Source organism: Sapajus apella, unplaced genomic scaffold (genome assembly GCF_009761245.1).
Source record: "Sapajus apella isolate SASKATOON/1434 unplaced genomic scaffold, GSC_monkey_1.0 scaffold104, whole genome shotgun sequence".
Lineage (NCBI taxonomy): Eukaryota > Metazoa > Chordata > Mammalia > Primates > Cebidae > Sapajus > Sapajus apella.
In genome coordinates, this window is record NW_022437044.1 from 2,909,689 (window position 1) to 2,928,312 (window position 18,624).

Here is an 18,624-nt window from a genome sequence, read left to right on the forward strand (position 1 = left end):
CCTCCGCCTCCCAGGTTCAAGCAATTCTCCTGCCTCAGCCTCCCAAGTAGCTGAGACTATAGGCGTGCACCAATATGCCCAGCTAATTTTTGCATTTTTAGTAGAGACGGGGTTTCACCATGTTGTCCAGGCTGGTCTCGATCTCTTGACCTCGTGATTCGCCCACCTCGGCCTTCCAAAGTTCTGGGATTACAGGCGTGAGCCACCGCGCCTGGCCAACCATCTTGTTTTCTATGTATGGATATGCACATAAACATACCAGGGGTTTGACATGTTCAATATATATTTGAAAGACAGAGTGTCCGTATTGTCCTTAGCATGAGGAATCTGTATACATGAGATGTGGCCCATGTAAATGAAATCCCCCAACACCTTCTCTTTAAAGACAAGGGTATTTCTTGTGTTCAAATAAAGCTATGAAGACAATCTCCAAAGAAGCTTTTGGTGGGATCAACAGCTGGAAATTGAATAGAAAAATCTCTTATGCTGCTTTATAGAATTTTCAAAAGGTTTGTACCATACAAACTGAATTTCTCAAGCTTCACATTTGGATGTATTATCTTGTTTAATTTCTCTAAAAAGAAAGCAAACACTATTGATAGATTAATAATAATACATTAATCTCAGAGAATTTTTCCTTAAAAGAGGCAAAGACATGCTTATTTAGAGCTCTTGCCTTCCTTCACCTCAGTTGAGCTGATACTTTAAGGCGTTGATTGAGAAGATTACGTGACATTTTCCCTTTTTATTTTGACCTGTATGAAATTAAAAATATGTTTTATTTGTTCAGTTCTGTTTCTTAGATATTATATTCTTATGTTAAAATGATTATCTCAACATAAAACAACCTAATGTTGTAAGATAATTAAAATAACAAAAACAATTATATTTATTCAATATCAAAATCTGTATTTTGAAAAATTTCCTGAAGTACTGATTACATTTCCAGCTTTCATTTACTTGTTTCTTGTGTTTGAATTGTAAGCAATATACATTTTATGTGATTTAAAACAATATTCTGGGCCAGGCACAGTGGCTCATGCCTCTAATCCCAGCACTTTGGGAGGCCAAGGAGGGTGATGCAGGAGGTCAGGAGTTCAAGAACAGCCTGGCCAAGATGGTGAAACCCCATGTATACCAAAAATACAAAAATTAGCTGGGCGTGGTGGCAGGTGCCTGTAATTCCAGCTATTCGGGAGGCTGAAGCAGAGAACTCCTTGAACCCAGGAGGCAGAGTTTGCAGCACTGCACACCAGCCTGGGCAACAGAGCCAGACTTCATCTCGAAAGAAAAAAGAAAGAAAGAAAAAATTCTGAAAAAAAAGTTTCATTTGATAAAACCTTTCCTTTACCATTGCTCAATTTTTGAGTATTTAAAAAATATACATAAATAGATGTTTTCAATTTAATATATGGTTGAATTGTGATTTCTTTTATTCAGTAATAATTTGCCAAAGACAGTCCAATTTTATTATGGATTCCAGACAAAATATAAGCGTTTTATGAGTTGAAATTCTATAAAAACTTACAACAGGAAAACAAAGTAATTTTCACTGAGACTCTTTAGAGCTTCCTATAATACAGTCCAAATTTAATCATTATTAATAAACATCCAAAGTTGACAAAAAGTTAAAGCAGTTTGAGTCTATGATCAATCTTTCCTGCATTTAATATTGATACCTTTAATTATAATGTCAGCATCCCAAAATGAATAGGTTTATTTCCCTTAGGATCAAACCAATGTTTTTCATTTTTTAATGATGCATTATTTTACAACAAGGATATTGTAGCCCTATTTTTTGAAATGGATAAACTATATTAGCATGCACCATCAATAAGTGAGGCTGAAGGGAAAATATGAAATAGCACTAAGATATCAGATTATGTAGATTTCTGTCTCAGATACAAACCTGAGACTACATACATTATACACACAACTGTTGTGAGGAGTCCCCAGAGCAAATTATTTAATTTAGTTCCATATGCCCAGAACCAAAGGAATAATCTTCAAAATAAAAGATAATGATGCATAACTCCTTATATTTGTTTAGCTTGGCTATCAATATTCTTAACATGTTTTATTTTTAATCACTGCACATAATTTTAGATACATAAACCTGTTAGTTTCCTGGTATATATTTTGCCTTAAATTTCTCATGGGTAACTGAAGTTGTTTACAAATAAATCAAAGTACACATATCGAACTTGAAAATTTCATTGTTTGTGCAATTTAATAGGAAACTTTAAAATGATAAAGTAATCAGAAAGGGTGAATATAGGACATAATAAAACAATTCAGTAATAAATAATAGTAAAGGACAATAGCTGTTGGAGTTAAATACCCTGATATCTGATATTGTTTGGCTCTGTGTCCCCACCCAAATCTCATCTTCAATTGCAGCTCCCATAATTCCCACATTTTGTGGGAGGGACCCAGTGGAAGATAATTGAATCATGGGGGCAGTTTCCCCCATACGGTTTTCATGGTAGTGAATAAGTCTCACAAGATCTGACAGTTTTATAGGGGGTTTCCGCTTTTGCTTCTCTCTCGTTCTTTCTTGCCAGCACCACGTAAGAAATGCATTTCACCTTCCACCTTCCCCACCACATGGAACTGTGAGTCCATTAAACCTATTTTTCTTCCCAGTCTCAGATATGTCTTCATCAACAGCATGAAAATGAACTAACACAGTAAATTAGTATCAGTAGAGTGGGGCGCTGCTGTAAAGCAGCTTCCACTGCTGGACTTAGGGAACACGGTGGCACCTGGGAGATTGGAGATGCTAAGAACCACAGAGCCCCAAAGAGAGTGTCACAGCCTTGACTCAGGGAGCTCTTAAGTCTGGGCTTCCCGAAGGGCTGCAGCTCTTCTCTCCTTTTGTCTTTCTCATCACCCACAACGTGACAAGCGATGGGGGGTGTTTCAATACTGTTTCTGTTACAGCTCTTTCAGTCCCACCATTAGGCAGGTGCCAAGTTGTTGTCCTACTTCCAGGAAGAATGAGGTATGCAGACAAATGGAGGCAGAGCAAGGTGAAGAGCTGTTTTATTGAGCAACAGTACAGCTCTCAGATCCTAAACGGATAGCTCCTTTCCATAGGCAGGTTGTCCCAATAAGTGCAGCTCTCAGCAGAAAGGAGACCTAGAGTTGGCAGCTCCTATCTGCAGGCAGGTCATCCCTGTGTCTTTGCAGCCTCACTGAAAAAGAAACCCAGAATGGATAGCTCCTATCTGCTGGCAGGTCATCCTGTCATTTGCCTGAGTCTGGGGTTTTAATGGGTTTCAGAGGGGAGGAAGTGCATGTTGATTCGTCAATGGGTGGCCATGGGTGGGCCCAGAAAAAGCACCATAAGTTCTCGCTCTGGTCCATGGAACTGGCATCCTGGCCCCCAGGCTTCAGGCCATTCTTGGCTTTTAGCAGGGGTTTCACCAAAGACCCACTCTATTCCATAGAGGAGCCTATGTGCCTCCTGCCTCCTTCAACCTCCTGTCCATGGCACCCACAGGGCCTAGGTTGTTTGTTCCAAGAGGCATCTGCAGGCCTGTGACAAGCTGCCCTCAGGCCCCTCTCAGTCTCCCTCCTGTGCTCTTTAGGGCCCAAAGTCTGGAGGGGCTGAGGCAGCAGGCAGCTGGTTTGTCAATGCCACTATAAGAGTGCTCACACTCAGCCAGGTTGTGACAGCACCAAGACTTGACCACAACTTTGCTCTGAAATTGGAGTGGGCACTAGGAGTGGGGAGAGGCCAGGCAGTGGGAGCAGGCACTCCTGAGCCTCTAGGGGTGGGAGGGGGTGTGCTTCCTAGGCCCCCTGCTGAGAGGGCAGGGATCCCTAGGTTTGCAGCTGTGGCTGTGCAGCTGCAGCTGTGCCCAGGAGGTTGGGGCACCCACCCCTCTGACTCAGAATGGGGCAGGGCTCCTGCTTGTTCCCGGCTCTCACTGGCTCCATGGAGCATGCAGCTCTGGTCACACCTCCACCACTGCAGCCGGAATCATGGCAATGGCAGCTCCAGATGGGCCACCATCAGTCCATACAACATTGCTTTATGTAACTTTTCTAAATCTTAAAATCCATTTCAGTTTTAAGGAGCAGTTTGTAATTTCCTTTACATAAATTTGCTTATTTTACTTGATGAGACTGTAATCTCCCTATAAATTAGGACTATGGACTACGCCTATTATAATAACCATTTTATTTTCGTTGATTAGCAGAGTATCTAACACTGAAAAAAATCATTGAACAAACATTAAATCAAAAGTTAATTAATGGGTACTCCTGAGATCATCTAAGAATCGATTGGAATTGTGTCCATTTATCAATTGATCAATGACAATTCAACTTCCTGATGGTAATTTCATTAAGAAACTCCTAGAAAATTGTCCTAATTTCCAACTTATGCCAATGAGAGAAAAAGGAATCATGCACTCTCTCCAATTCGATGTAGCTCGTCACTCTAAGCATCTTCCTGATCAAATTCTAATTGCAACTGTCTTTTTCTAAAATGTCTTCTATTTTGGTACTAGATATGCATGGTGAAATAGTAAGTTCTAACTTTCTGAGGACAGCTGGGTTTTATGAACTTTATTGAAAGTTATTTATCTAAAAATAACATCATCAGAAAATATGACTGATCTTTTGAACACTTTTGACTATTTTACTGATGTTCCAGTGAGGAATAAAATTTTCTGCATGCTAGCTTGCTAAAATTAACCTTAAAATTTGAAAAATATTTTGATATTAAAAATAAAACTAGAGTGTGTTTTTGTAAGCATACTTCTTATTAAAATGTATGATAAACCGTTTCCTTTCAGTAAATGGAAGTCTGACAGAAAAACATATTTATAAGCACACATTGAGAATATGTCATTAAGACGTGTTATTAAAACATTCAATTACCACATATTTCTTTGAGAAACAGCTAGTGCTTTGCTGTTTCTATGGTGCTCAACTTCTATTTGATTTTGTATTATTTTAAAACAGATATCTACTGAGTGATATAATTCTGAAATGAATATTAACACCTAGAATAATTATGCTGGGATTTTAATTATTGTTTTAATATTTTATTATAATTACTATTACTACTATTGTTATTTTGCACATGAGATACAAAAGAAACAGTAAGATTCTATTGCCTATCAGTCCATCATAATTAGTTTTGGGCAAATGGCTATGTAACTGAGCAGCTTGACTTCAAAATGCATTTTTAAACATTTTTTTCCTCTTTTTTCCCTAGTCTCAAGACATAACCTTGAAGCAAACTGCAGAAGCCTTTTCTCTTTAACATTGAAACAGACTCCATGTATCTCACTTTCTCATGTATATTCCCTTCACATTTATCTAACTGTATGCTAGTATCTAATTATGTGTTTACTTGGAACTTTTGGGGGCTAATTTTGAGACAGACAGACCAAGCCTGGAGACCCAGATGCAAAATTCCAGATATAACCTCAAGGCGGATAGTCAACATCTTGACCAGTGTAGAGGTGATGCGAGCCTGCACTCAAGATGGACTGAAACCTAAGATAGCCACTGAAACAAGAAATACAAACCCTTGTACCCAACACAACTCCTGCATGCCTCTTATATCAAGTCCCCACTTTTTAAAATCTTGCTTTCTCCCTAGAAATTTGAAGTGGCTACTTTGGATGGGAATCTGGCTACTTCCCCATTGCTAGTTTTGGCTGATAAAGTCACATACTTTCTCCCATACCTCACTCTCATTACTGGACTCTCCAAGTGGTGAGCGGCTGGACCTCAGTTTTGTTACAGCTACTTAGTGTTGAAGCCTATCAAATTAACTAAACTTTATTAAAATTAGAGAATATTTACGTAAGACATGTTCTCACAGCGTTTTTTGGAAAAAAAAGGGAGTTAGAGTGATATGTAGTAATCATGATGCTATGGTCATCTCTGAGATTAATAAAGATTAAGGTGTTTGATGTTATAATGCCCAGTTTTGGTAAGATGTGAGAAAAAAAATAGTCTTAAACACTGTTAGTGGGAGTATATCTATTTTGGGGAGGGCCATTGCATGGCAATAATCATTACTAGTGGACATACCATGAGCTCTAATAATTCTACTAGAGATTTGTCATACTGCTATTCTCCCACAGGATGGCCAAGGAGATGGATTTATATATATGTAGGTATAGTGTGTATGTATTTGTTTTTGTGTGTATACTTGATTATGCATAGGAAATATCTGGATGTATAAATAAAGATAAGAAATGGGTTGTGGAGAAGACTTTCTTTCTGTGTTATTAAACATACATTTTTAAACAATGCAATAAACTTTAGTGAAAATATAATGCAACTTTCAAAAGTATTTTTAGAAAAGGAATATTTAACGTGGGTCAATGGAATATTTTAAATAACAATAAATCCTTGGAAAACAGAGAAAAAAGATCAATGTAAATGGCATGCCATATTTCTCTTTAAAAATATTTTTATTTACCTGTGTATATGCATGCATACTTTAGTAGAACTGGAAACGTGCTTTCAGTACTGAAATGTCTATAAAGAAATGGCCATTGTTAGAAGTATTATTAAATCATTTTAAATTTGTTGTATTTGTAATGAGATAACTGCCTGCTTTTTCTATGTTAATTCAATGTAAATGCAAGATATTTCTTTTTATTTTATTTATTTATTTTTAGATTTTATAGAGATGGGCTTTCTTTATGTTGCCCAGGTTATTCTTGAACTCTTGGGCTCAATTGATCTGCCTACCTCAGCCTCCTAAAGTGCTGGAATTATAGGCATAGGCCACCACACCCAGCCATAATATGTCTATTTTAAAAATTGTAAATTTTTTATTGATTTTTATTTTTATTGTGGCCACTAAAATGCTATTTATTTCAACATACCTACTAACATTTTAGTAAGCCATGTTCTTATTTCATTCTGATTTGTGGCTATTTTTTCTTTACAAATTTTCAAGCAATTGATGTTTATTATTTTACTTAATGAAACTCTGATTTTCCATGAAAATAGTCAAGCAGTATTTACTATGTCTATGACAGCAAAAAATAAACCCCACATCCTAAAAGTCTCAAGACATATTTCTCATCATCATAGTTATAGCAGTAATATAAAACCTCAGAAAATGATAGTGTCTTCTCCATAAAGAGATCAGTCTAATGCTTTAATTCATCAAGTCTATATCCTAAGATTTGGCATTTGTTTGGGGGAATAGGGTTGGCTATTACATATACACACAAATTTTACAGAAGGAAAATTTGCATATGTCCTGTATTTCCATAGCCTCACAAAACACAATTATCCTGTCATAATGAAAAATAAAATAAAACAACTTAAAAACCCAGAAGGTCCACAGCAGGACAAATTCTCATTGTTAATAATACAAATCCCTAATATTCATATCTTATATAAGATTGAGAATATAAAGGTTTAGGTCTCTCCAGGGTTAAAACTTCATAGCTCACTGAATTGTTAAGAAAAAGAGGGAATGAAAATCACCTTTCACACTAAAGTCAGGTTTGTACCATAGCTTTAAGACATAAAAACAAAGGATAAGTTAAAAGGGAGAAGTGTCCTAAATTTCTTTCTTAAAAAAAAAATAAATAAAATGCATGGATTCCTTCTCTCATTCTTTCATCTGAGTTTTTCCCACAAACAAGGAGACAGGAGACTTGACCAGAGCAAGGAAGCTGCTGGGAGCTAGTGGTCTGTAGGTGACGAAGGGAAGCATGGTGGGGTGTGGGGTGGGGATGGAATTCTCCAGCCTAGTCCTTCCCTTTGCATTTAGCCTACTCTAGTGTGGGTCTGAACCAAAATGCAGAAAACTGTCATCCCTCCTCTCTTCATTGTTCAGTAGTCTTATACTTTCTTCTTCCTCTCCTTGTCTTTCTTTTTGAAATTTTTTTGGGGGGATGGTAAGAATTGTCCTTTCATAATCATTCCTATCTAAAAAACTGTGGTTTACAACCCAGTTCTTAGCATGGAAATGAGGAAGGAGACCCAGGTACCTAGGATCACCTCCACCTTGACTTCCACACTGCATTTATTTACTTATTTTTTTTCATGGAAAGACTCCTTTATTTATTAATCAATTTGTTTTTCTTTCTTTTCATTATTCCAAAATGAAATTTTTTTCTTTTTTTAATTGCATTTTAGGTTTGGGGGTACATATGAAGAACATGCAAGATTGTTGGGTAGGTACACACATGGCACTGTGATTTGCTGCCTTCCTCCCCATCACCTATATCTGACATTTCTCCCCATGCTATCTCTCCACAACTCCCCACCCCCCACTGTCCCTCCCCTATTTCCCCCCAACAGACCCCTGTGTGTGATGCTCCCCTCCCTGTGTTCATGTGTTCTCATTGTTCAACACCCACCTATGAGTGAGAACATGTGGTGTTTGATTTTTTGTTCTTGTGTCAGTTTGCTGAGAATGATGGTTTCCAGGTTCATCCATATCCCTACAAAGGATTCATCATTTTTGATGGCTGCATAATATTCCATGGTGTATATGTGGCACATTTTCCCTGTCCAGTCTATCATCGATGGGCATTTGGGTTGGTTCCACACACTGCATTTCAATAGAAGAAAAGGCTGGCCGACTGGCACCTCCTAAATCACCTTCCTGTAAATAGCAGGTATGGTATGGGGGAATCTCTCTGGAAGACATTGTTTTTATTTAAACAAGATCAAACCCCCACTCCACTCCTCCATCAGCCAAGACCCTTTCAGATGTAAATTCTAAATCTATAAGCCCAAGACCCTTTCACTTGTAATTTCTAAGGCTGTAAACCTAAGATCCTTTCAGGTGTAATATCTAGAGTATAAGCCTATATAAAGGCAGAGCTTATCTTTGTTAGGTGAGCTTGGCAGTTAGACAAAACATGTCTCCTCTCTCCCGGGCCGTAACTAAACACCTCTTCCTTCCTAGTTCGGTGTCCGAGAGGTCTGTTTCTTGCAGTGGATCCTGCTTCAGAAACATGCACACATTCCCCTGGAAAGCCATGGACACATACACACACTGGCAGGGGCAGGGGGCCTGATCAGCGGGGGTTTTGGCAGGGGTTGGCCAGAGATGGACAGACAATAGAAACAATTTATACCAAGAGTACTCAGATATTCAGAGGAAACTGAGAAGACTATGAGGAGATACCAAGATGTCAACTTTCTAAGGTGGCAAAATCTTTCCAGAGTTCGCAGAGCATTTTGATAGGCCCCCTCTTCCTTTGTTATTCTACAATACAAGGACGAAAAGCTTTCCTCTTAGCCTACTCCAATGCCAGTCACAGTCATACATCATCTTCCTACCATCCTGAGCCATTATTTTGCATCTTGACAATAATAGTCCTGAGGTACAATGGGAGAAAATTGAGTCCTAAAGTTTTATCAGAAACAAGCAAACAAAAACTAATGGCTATCAATCAAACATCACAGATAAGCGGTTGCCTATTTTTCCACAAAACACTGACAAGCCCCTCAGGAGAGGTATAAAACCACTGTGTAAAATCATTTGCACAGTACTGATGTGGCTGAGATTCTCTCTATATCTTCTAAAGGTGATCAGCATCACTTAGAAGAAAAAGGAAGTAAAGAAGTAGCCACTTTCCTACCCTTATTTGAAATTTGAGCCAGGTTTTGTGGAAATTTGGGGTTGAAGAAATCCTTTTATTTCTTTAAGGCTCATTGTCCTTAAGCTCTTTTGGCTTCTTCCACCAGGTCTCACCCTTTTCTTTGTTATTTATGGTTATTTCAAACATCCTGCTCCCAACTCATTTGGATTAGGAGCTTGCTGGTTTAGTATTTAGTGTTTTGAGGCTGAAAATTGACAACTAAAATCAGTGGTTCCAGGAACCCACCAACACTGTAATTGTCACCCTCAAGACCCACATTTCAGGGAATTCATTGCCTTCCTAAATAAGGTTTTCCCTGTCTTCAAATGTTCCATAGTGCAAACGTATCAAATGCTTTCTTTGAAATGCATTTTATCTATGTGTCAGATATCAAACATCAGCTATATTTCATTTTAAAGTTTGACTCTAATAGCATTTTCTCCTATAAAATGGACATAAAAAACATAACCCAGAAGGCATGGACTCCAGTTACAAAAGCAGTTATCTACAACTTATTTAAAATTACACACGTCAAATATTTCAGAATCCAGTTCAATTTATCTCCCATTTAAGCCATTTGAAAAGGGCAAATATAAAATGTTTAATTCAAGATGAATTCAGGGCATTGCAAACTGTCAGCAGATGGACCATTCTGCAACATACACTTAATTTTTTCAACTAGGAAAGCAGACTAAAAAAATGTTTAATATTTTAACTACATTCTTGTTTCATAAGAGGATGATTAAAATTCACCTTAAAAAGTTTACTTATCTATAATTTAGAATACTATTTATTGTATGTTTTCTTCTAAGTGTTTGCCATAAATATGCTAACATAAAAACTGACTTCTAATCATAATAGTGGTTTGAGACAAATAATTGGGAAATTTAAGTTTGAAAACAAAATGTTGTATCATATCCATGCAATGAAAAAGCACATACATCTAGTTCTATTTACAAATAAAATATAACACAAGGAAAGAGATTCTCCTTTTATAATAATTCCTACAATAAACACAAGTATGTTTCTCTTTTGATTTTGGACTATATGAAGTTTCCATTTTGATTTTCAAAAAGTAAAACCTTTTGGAAATCAAAGTTGCTGGATTAAAGAACTAGAAGGAGCAATTAGAAAGTATTCTCAGCAACTAAAATTAGCTTTTCACCTAATAGGCAGTAAACATACTTTTCCGTAGGCTGGGAAAGAAGAAAGATGCTGGCTTAAAAGGTAACTTTGATTTTAATTTCCTATTTCTTCAACCCCTTAGAAGTTTTCAACTTTAACTGTGTTCCAACCTTCAGCTCTGTATCACCAGTCAACTCCACAGTGTAATTTGGAGGAATAATTAGAGAACTGGCCAGAATAATTGTTTTATGCTGATTGATTATATATATGGTTCATCATTTATTGATTCCTCAGCATACTCTACAAAGCAGTAATTTTGCACTTTCCTGTCTTAAATCCTTTCTTTAACTTTAATTGGAGGTGAAATTCCATCATGTATTTTATAGAAAAATAGAATGTTAACATTGATTACTACTATCAGCATAGCCCTCTGCTTAATACTTCTGTCATTCATTCATTTAAATGCCTACTATGTGAGAAGTGCTGTGTTTTGCATCTGCTATTTCAATTACATTGCACAAAAAAGTCTACTGCCTATATATGTCCATATTCTCCATCTTGCAAATGAGAAAACTAAATCTTAAAGGATTATTTGCCCAAAGTCAAACAGATTAAGAGTAGAAAGCAAAAGGGATATGGGAATTAGAGGTCAGCACTCTGCTTCATGCAGACATTCAGAGATCCAGGCCCTGCCATCTTCAATCCTTAACTTTCAAGATCAACAAGAGCATCAAAATCCAGCTGTCAGATAAGGGAATGGAGAAATTACAGATTTGTGGACTATGCTTGGAAGTTGAAAGTGGCTTATATAACTTCCGTTTATGTTCTTCAGGCCAGAACTCAATCACTAGGCCACATCTAACTGCAATGGAGGGTGGAGTGGAGTCTAGCTTTGTACTCAGGAGGAAAGAGAAGTGGCTAGAGAGTGCTCCCAAAGGTCCAGCCCAGTGCCCCTCAGCAGCTGTAGCCATGGCTCAAGCGGGTCCATGTGTATCTCATGCCACTGCTCTGCATGGCTGGAGCTACTGTACAGAATGCCTCTAGAGAAAAGCCATGGGACCAAAGCCACTGCAGAGAGTCTCCACTGGGGCAATGCCTAGTGGAGCCGTGAAACTGGAGCCACCCCCACAACCTTAGAACTACAAAGTGACCAGTATGCAACACAAGTCTGGCAGAGCTGTAGGAAAAAGACTCCAACTTGTGAGAGTTGCTGCATGGACTGCTCCCAGGAAGGTTATATGGTCAATGCAGCCTGAGGACTTGATGACCCAGCCCCTCTCCCAATGTGTGTACAAGGTGGCACATGGAATGAGAGATTATTCTGGAGTCTTAAGATTTAATGTTGTCTACCCTGTTGAGTTTTGGACTTTCTTGGGGCCTGTTATCCCTTTCTTCCTGCCAATTTATCCCTTTTGGAATGAGGATATCTATCCTATGCCTGTCTCAACATGGTATTTTGTAAGCAAGTAACTTCTTTTGATTTCATAGGCTCACAATTAGAGGGGCATTTGCTTCAGGATGCATTATGTCTTGAGTCTCACTGATATCTGATTTTGATAAGACCCTGGACTTTAGAGTTGATGCTAAAATGAGTTACGACTTCTGAGGCGATTGGACAGAAATGGATGCATTTTGCGTGGAAGGAGGACTTGAATTTTAGGGGCTAGGGTTGCAATGCTATGTTCTGAATGTGTCTCCACAATTTCATGTGCTGAGAATTTGTTCCCCAACACAACAGTGTTGAGAGAGGGGTCATTTAAAAGGTGATTAGGTCACAAGGGCAGAGCCCTCATGAATGGATCAATGTCATTATCACAAGAGTGAGTTTGTTCTAAACTTGAGTCTGGCCCCATCTTGCCCTCTCTTTTGCATTGTGTTGTGCATGCCTTCTTGCCATATGAAGCCTTCTTCCATGTTATAATGCAGCAAAGGCCCTCACAAGATGCAGTCCCTTGATCTTGGACTTCTCAGCAGCCAGAATTGTGAGCCAAATAAATTTCTGTTCATTATACTCAGTCTGCAGTGTTCTTTTATAATAGCACAAAATGGATTAAGACTGTGACAAATCTGGAATATAAGCTAAATGTGCCTACATGCAGCATCTAAGCCATTAATCGTTATGTTTTTCTTCTTCTCAAGATTGTCGAGAAACAAATTCTACACTAGTGTCATCTAATATGTTATAATCCCAGCATATATGAAGACTTCAACATCAGTTTAAAAGAGGTGAATTTCTGTTTGCATGCGAAATGTCAAAGCATATATTCAAGGAATTATAAATGTTTTATATCTTTCTTAATGAACATTATCATGGCTGGAGAGACAATGAGGTTATTATTCATTGATTCCATCACTATTCTCTTTGATGCTACAGCTTCTATAAAAGTCAGGCTAATAACTATACCTTCTTCTTTTACCACATATAATTGTTTCTCTTTATATATATAGGTTTTAGGGTATTGATGCTAAAGGCTTAGAGCTAACAATAAATTTATAAATTATTCTGTGGGGGGAAAAGTCTTCTGTGCATGGCTTATATATCATCAAACTCAAAAGCAATGTTGCTTTTCCTTACTTATCTGTAAAAATCCTGATATAACGAGGTATTCATGATGAAGTACAGATTCAATTACTGCATTCATGACACTGATCTCAGGTTGTTTAATCAAATATTAAAATCTAGGCATTCTATTACAAATGACAAAATAAGGACACAAAACAACAGAAGGGGAAAGAAATAAAAAGAAACACAAAATTTTATAATAATTGGAAGGAATAGCACACTCACATTTCAAATTTCCTGAAAGAAAAAAGAAATGCGTATGGTTAATAATGAAAAAGATGTTATTGAAAGCACCTAACTCTTGTATCTTTTAATAGTCTACCAATTAATATATGCTATGCATTTACTAGAAACTCAAAAATGTATTTGTGGGTGGATTAGCTACCAAACCAACAGCAACCTGAGGCAATGGATGTCTCTATCATCTAAGTACTAGAAAGCAGAGTTTCTCATCTTGTAGTGCATATATAGACCCTTGTTTATCTCCAGGTATTGTTTGGGCTGATGCAAAAAGTAAGTCTTACAAAAACATGTGCTGTTTTCTCATCATGCATTTTCCATTGCTGATTTGAATCTGCAATAAAAATTAAAAGTCACCTTTAATATATCTACAGTAATGTTTAACATGTGAAAATAGCAAAATTCTTTTTTTCTTTTTGTTTTATGTTGTTTTTGCTTTGTTATTATCTTGTTTTGTTTTAATGAGAACCATCAGCAAAATAAGTGCTCTTATAGAAGTTTGGTTTATTTAATTCTTATTAGGGGCTCTGTAGTCCAAAGATATGTAAAAAGCATTCTCTATGTTTTCACAGCATATTCTCTGCCTGATGTAGATTTGTTTTTTAGCTTTCTTTGATTCTTTTAATGATTTTACAATTAAATTCTGTCTATAAATGTGGTTTGATGCTTTAACCTGCAGACATGTAAATGGCCCTTATCAAAATAACCAGTATCACTGCCACCATCCTATAATTCTTAGGTCACAAGTAGAAGAAACAAAAGGTTCTATGAGCAGCCAAATGAAATATGGAGACTTACTACATAATTTTCCAACCTGTTCACATTTCCCATAGATCAAAGTATACGGACACAGTCTGATGTCAAAGTTACTATTAGCTATGTTGGTTAGACTTGCATTTCCCAAACTTGCATGTTCACGAGAACTGGAAGCTTTCACAGATCTACTACATCAGCATCTATAGGGGAGCCACCTGGACATCAATATGTTTAATAAGCTTACCAAGTGGTTCTTATGAGCAGGCAAATATGAAACATTGTAGTTTAGTATATAAAACTAGCAATTTGAAAATGGTCCTTTATTATCTTTGTATTGCTCAACTTTCTCTTACTCTGCAATCAAACATTAACACTAACGCTAACCATTTGTCCCACACATGTGTGATATTCTTCTGACATACATTGTTGAGACTAGAACTACTGTACTACATAGTTGGGAAAAAATATACTATATTCTGGATATGGTCATATTACGTATGTATTGATAGTGAGATATATTACCTGATTCATTGATTGTCTTCAGTAGAGGTAACTGAATTTGGCAGATATATTCATATTTGTGACAATTGATTGAAGACATTTAAAAATATCTGAGATAGGCAGCTTACCCATCTGACGCTGGGTTAGGAATCCCAGAGCCTTGTCCTCCCACTCAAACCAGCAGGCCATCAGACAAACTCAGAACTGTGGGACTCTGAGGATACTAAACTCGGAAACACTGCCTTGTGAAGTAAACATCATGCTTTATTCAAATTGCCATCACGCTTTATTCAAATTTTTATTCAAACTGTCAAAAAGTACTTATTTCACTTTTGTACATTCTCCATATAAAATATGAAGGATTATATTAAATAATTAAACTAGGTGGTTAGCATTAATTATAATGTTATGAACATGATTCACTTTAGATTTCAGTTTGCTTCAGTAAAACATAGGACTAATATATGTTCTGTTATGTTCTACATGTTGAAATGCTAATACACACACACACACACACACACACACACACTTGATTTACCATTTGAATTACATAATGTGAAGTATAATCTTTTATTTGCTTAAAGCAAAGTTGAAATTTAAAACTGATAGCAGATCATTAAAAATATATATATTCAATCAGTTCTCTGTATCCATGATTCTTGGAATCAACAACTACAGATTGAAAATAAACAGAAAAAATTCCACAAAGTTCCAAAAAACAAAATATGAGTTTTCTGTACACCAAGTATTACGCTGAGTCTACATAAAAGAAGTAATCTATAGGCATTGTATTAGGTGTTGTATGTAATCTAGAGAGGATTTAAATTATATGGGACAACATATGTAGATTATACGCAAATATTATACTATACTCGTAGATTTTAGTAGCCATGTGGGGGATCCTAGAACCAATCCTGCATGAAGAACAAGGGACCAATATGTAATAAAATCATATTTTTAAACATTTTTTTAAAAATTATATTGAAATTGATCGATAAAATTTTATTTGTTTACTATGTACAACACATTGTTTCGAAGTATACATGCATTGTGGAATGACTAAATCTAGTAACTAACATACACATTTTATCATATAGTATCATTTCTTTGGTGAGAACACTTTACTCTCTACATTTTTCACGGATGCAAAATACCATTAACTATAGTTGCCATGTTGTAAGATAAATCTCTTGAACTTACTCCCTCTATCTAACGGAAATGTAATGCTTGTCTTTCTGTGCCTGGTTTATTTCATTTAATATAACGTCCTCTAGATCCATCCATGCTGTCAAAAGTGACAGCATTTTCTTCATTTTTATGGCTAAATAATATTTCATTATGCTTATATACCACATTTTCTTTATCCATTCATTTATTGATGGACACTTAGGTGGATCCCATACCTTGGGTATTATAAATAATACTGCAAATAAACATGGAAATGCAGCCATTTTTCTATCTCTTCAACATACTGATTTTATTTCCTTTAGGACTGCTGGATCATACAATGATCCTATTTTTTATTTTTTTAAAAAGCCTTTATGTTGTTTTCCATAATAGCTATACTAATTTACATTTATACTAATATGGCGCAAAGCTTTCCTTTTCTCCATATTCTGTCCAACACTTATCTTTAGGTCTTTTTGATAATAGCCAATCCAACTGGTGTGAGGTGATATCTCATTGTGGTTTTAATTTGCTTTTCTCTGATGATTAGTGATATTGATCATTTTCTCATACATCTGTTGGTCTTTTATATGTCCTCCAGAGGAGAAGATCCATGACACTGGTCTGAAAATTAATGTTTTAGAATATGACCCCAAAAGCACAGGCAACAGGTTAAAAAAAAACAAAACAAAACAAAAAAAACAGACAAATAGGATTACATCATACTTATATGCTTCTTCACAGCAAAGGAAATAACCAACAAAGTAAAGAGACAACCCACGAAATGTGAGAAAATATTTGCAAACTATACATCTTATAATGGGATAATACCCAAAATATATAAGGAACTCAAACAACTCAATAGCAAAAATAAATCACTCGATTAAAATATGGACAAATGACCAGAGTAGACATTTCCCAAAGGAAGTATACAAATGGCCAACAGGTATATAATAAATGAACTCCACCCCTCCCCCCCGCCCTGTGCCCACACAAAGGATGTGGGGTTAAACTTTAATTATGAGAAATTTAGTTCAGAAATATGTCTATAGTACTGATAAGGAAGATGAAGAGATTGGCATTGAAGGCTGCTAAAATCTCTCCTTGTAAACAAATATATTCTTAGATAGAGAAGCTTGGAGAAACTGCTCAGTCTCCATATGATTACTCTATATTTGCTGAGATTTTGTACTTCTTCACTTTTTACCACTCATGTCCTTCCCCCTTCAAGAAGCATAGCTACTATTTGCCTAGTTTTGGATGGTCACATGTATTGTATGTTGTTGCTTGTGTATGGTGATTGCTATTTGCCATTTGTATTTAATTGTCCGCTTTTTCTTAGAAACAAAACCTTAATACCATACAGAGAGGCAATGTGCCCAAACAGAAGAACATATTTCTGGTCTAGTCTACACTAGCATGGCCATATACCTCTCTTTGTGTGACATCTGGGAAGGCTAAATGAAGCTGCTTCTGCCAGGAGGAAGACCCTTTTGTGTTTGCCACATTCTTCTTCTTATTTGCTGGTAGGCTGAAGCTTGAGAAACCATCTTAGAAGATGAGGTAAGGACATCGATAAAAGTCATACTCTGAGAATGGTGGAGAAGAAAGATTAAAAGAGTCTGCCTCCCTGAAAACGTTTTAAGACTGAAAGACAGCCTTCAACTATCTATATCCAGATTTTTTGTGTGTGGGAGAATAAACATTAATTTTTATTCTAGATTTTCTGTTATATGCACTGAATGTAATCCAATTTATATATCATTTTATTCTGATGTCGTCACACATTATATCAACCATTATATCAACTAGGAATTCTCTATGTTAAATACTGCAAATTAACTGCACAAGGGTTAATCTTTACTCAACCTAGTATAAATAAGGGTCAGATAAAAATTTCAACTTCCCTGTTTTGTTCTAAATTTTCTCCCTCCATTCACTCTTTGTCATATTGTTTTTTAATTTGTTCTTGAGGTCTCTTTCATGACATTCTCCATAAACTCTAGCCCTGCCCTGATGGGGCTCTGAGGAATTTGGATGTGAATGTTCAGAGTGTGTCCTCTACAGGTTACTTCTTAATCGTGGTGAACAGCCTAATGCCTATGTGTTCAACTCATGACTAGGTGTCCCTCTCACAGACCACTTGTTTATTCTGGTGAATGTCTTTACGGCTTTTGTGTTACCTGTGTTCAATTTATTCTTATCAAGATAGCCACTCCCTAAAAGAGCCCTGACTATGAATAAAGTTACGTTCAAGAGTGTTGGGCAGGTGAGACTTAGAAGAGGCAATTCAACAAAACACGTAAAATAACAAAAGCAAAATAATACTCAAAAATCCCAGAAAGAAGAGGGCAGTATGCCTTGCAGGGCCAATGGGAATGGGGGAGACATGTGGGAAATGCAAGAGAAGAAGGGACCTGAGGGCAGAAGTTTTTACTGGGATACAAGGTGTGTTACTCAAGCAGGGATTGTTGTTGTTGTTGTTGTTGTTGTTGTTGTTGTTGTTGTTGTTGGTTTCGTTTTGGTGAGGCAGTCCAATTGGTGGCTTTAGAGTAAGGAGGCACGAATTCCATGGAGGCATGTTATGGCTGAGAAGTGGTCACTGTGGCATATCTGTGCAGTTCATGCAGATTGTAGTGGTCAATAGGGCAAATAAAATTAGGTTGTATCTTGCTGCCC

The 18,624-nt window shown here is 36.7% G+C and overlaps 1 long non-coding RNA gene across 1 annotated transcript in view; it reads right to left on the reverse strand.

Moving 5' to 3' along the window:
* Window positions 1-2,467: 2,467 nt before the first annotated feature.
* Window positions 2,468-18,624, reverse strand: part of LOC116536858 — a 61,643-nt gene continuing 45,486 nt past the window's right edge. Inside the window, exons 2-3 of the long non-coding RNA XR_004262830.1 lie at window positions 6,455-6,513; window positions 2,468-3,197 (exon numbers count right to left, since the gene is read on the reverse strand). This is a non-coding gene — a long non-coding RNA (uncharacterized LOC116536858). The remainder of the gene's footprint in view (window positions 3,198-6,454; window positions 6,514-18,624) is intronic.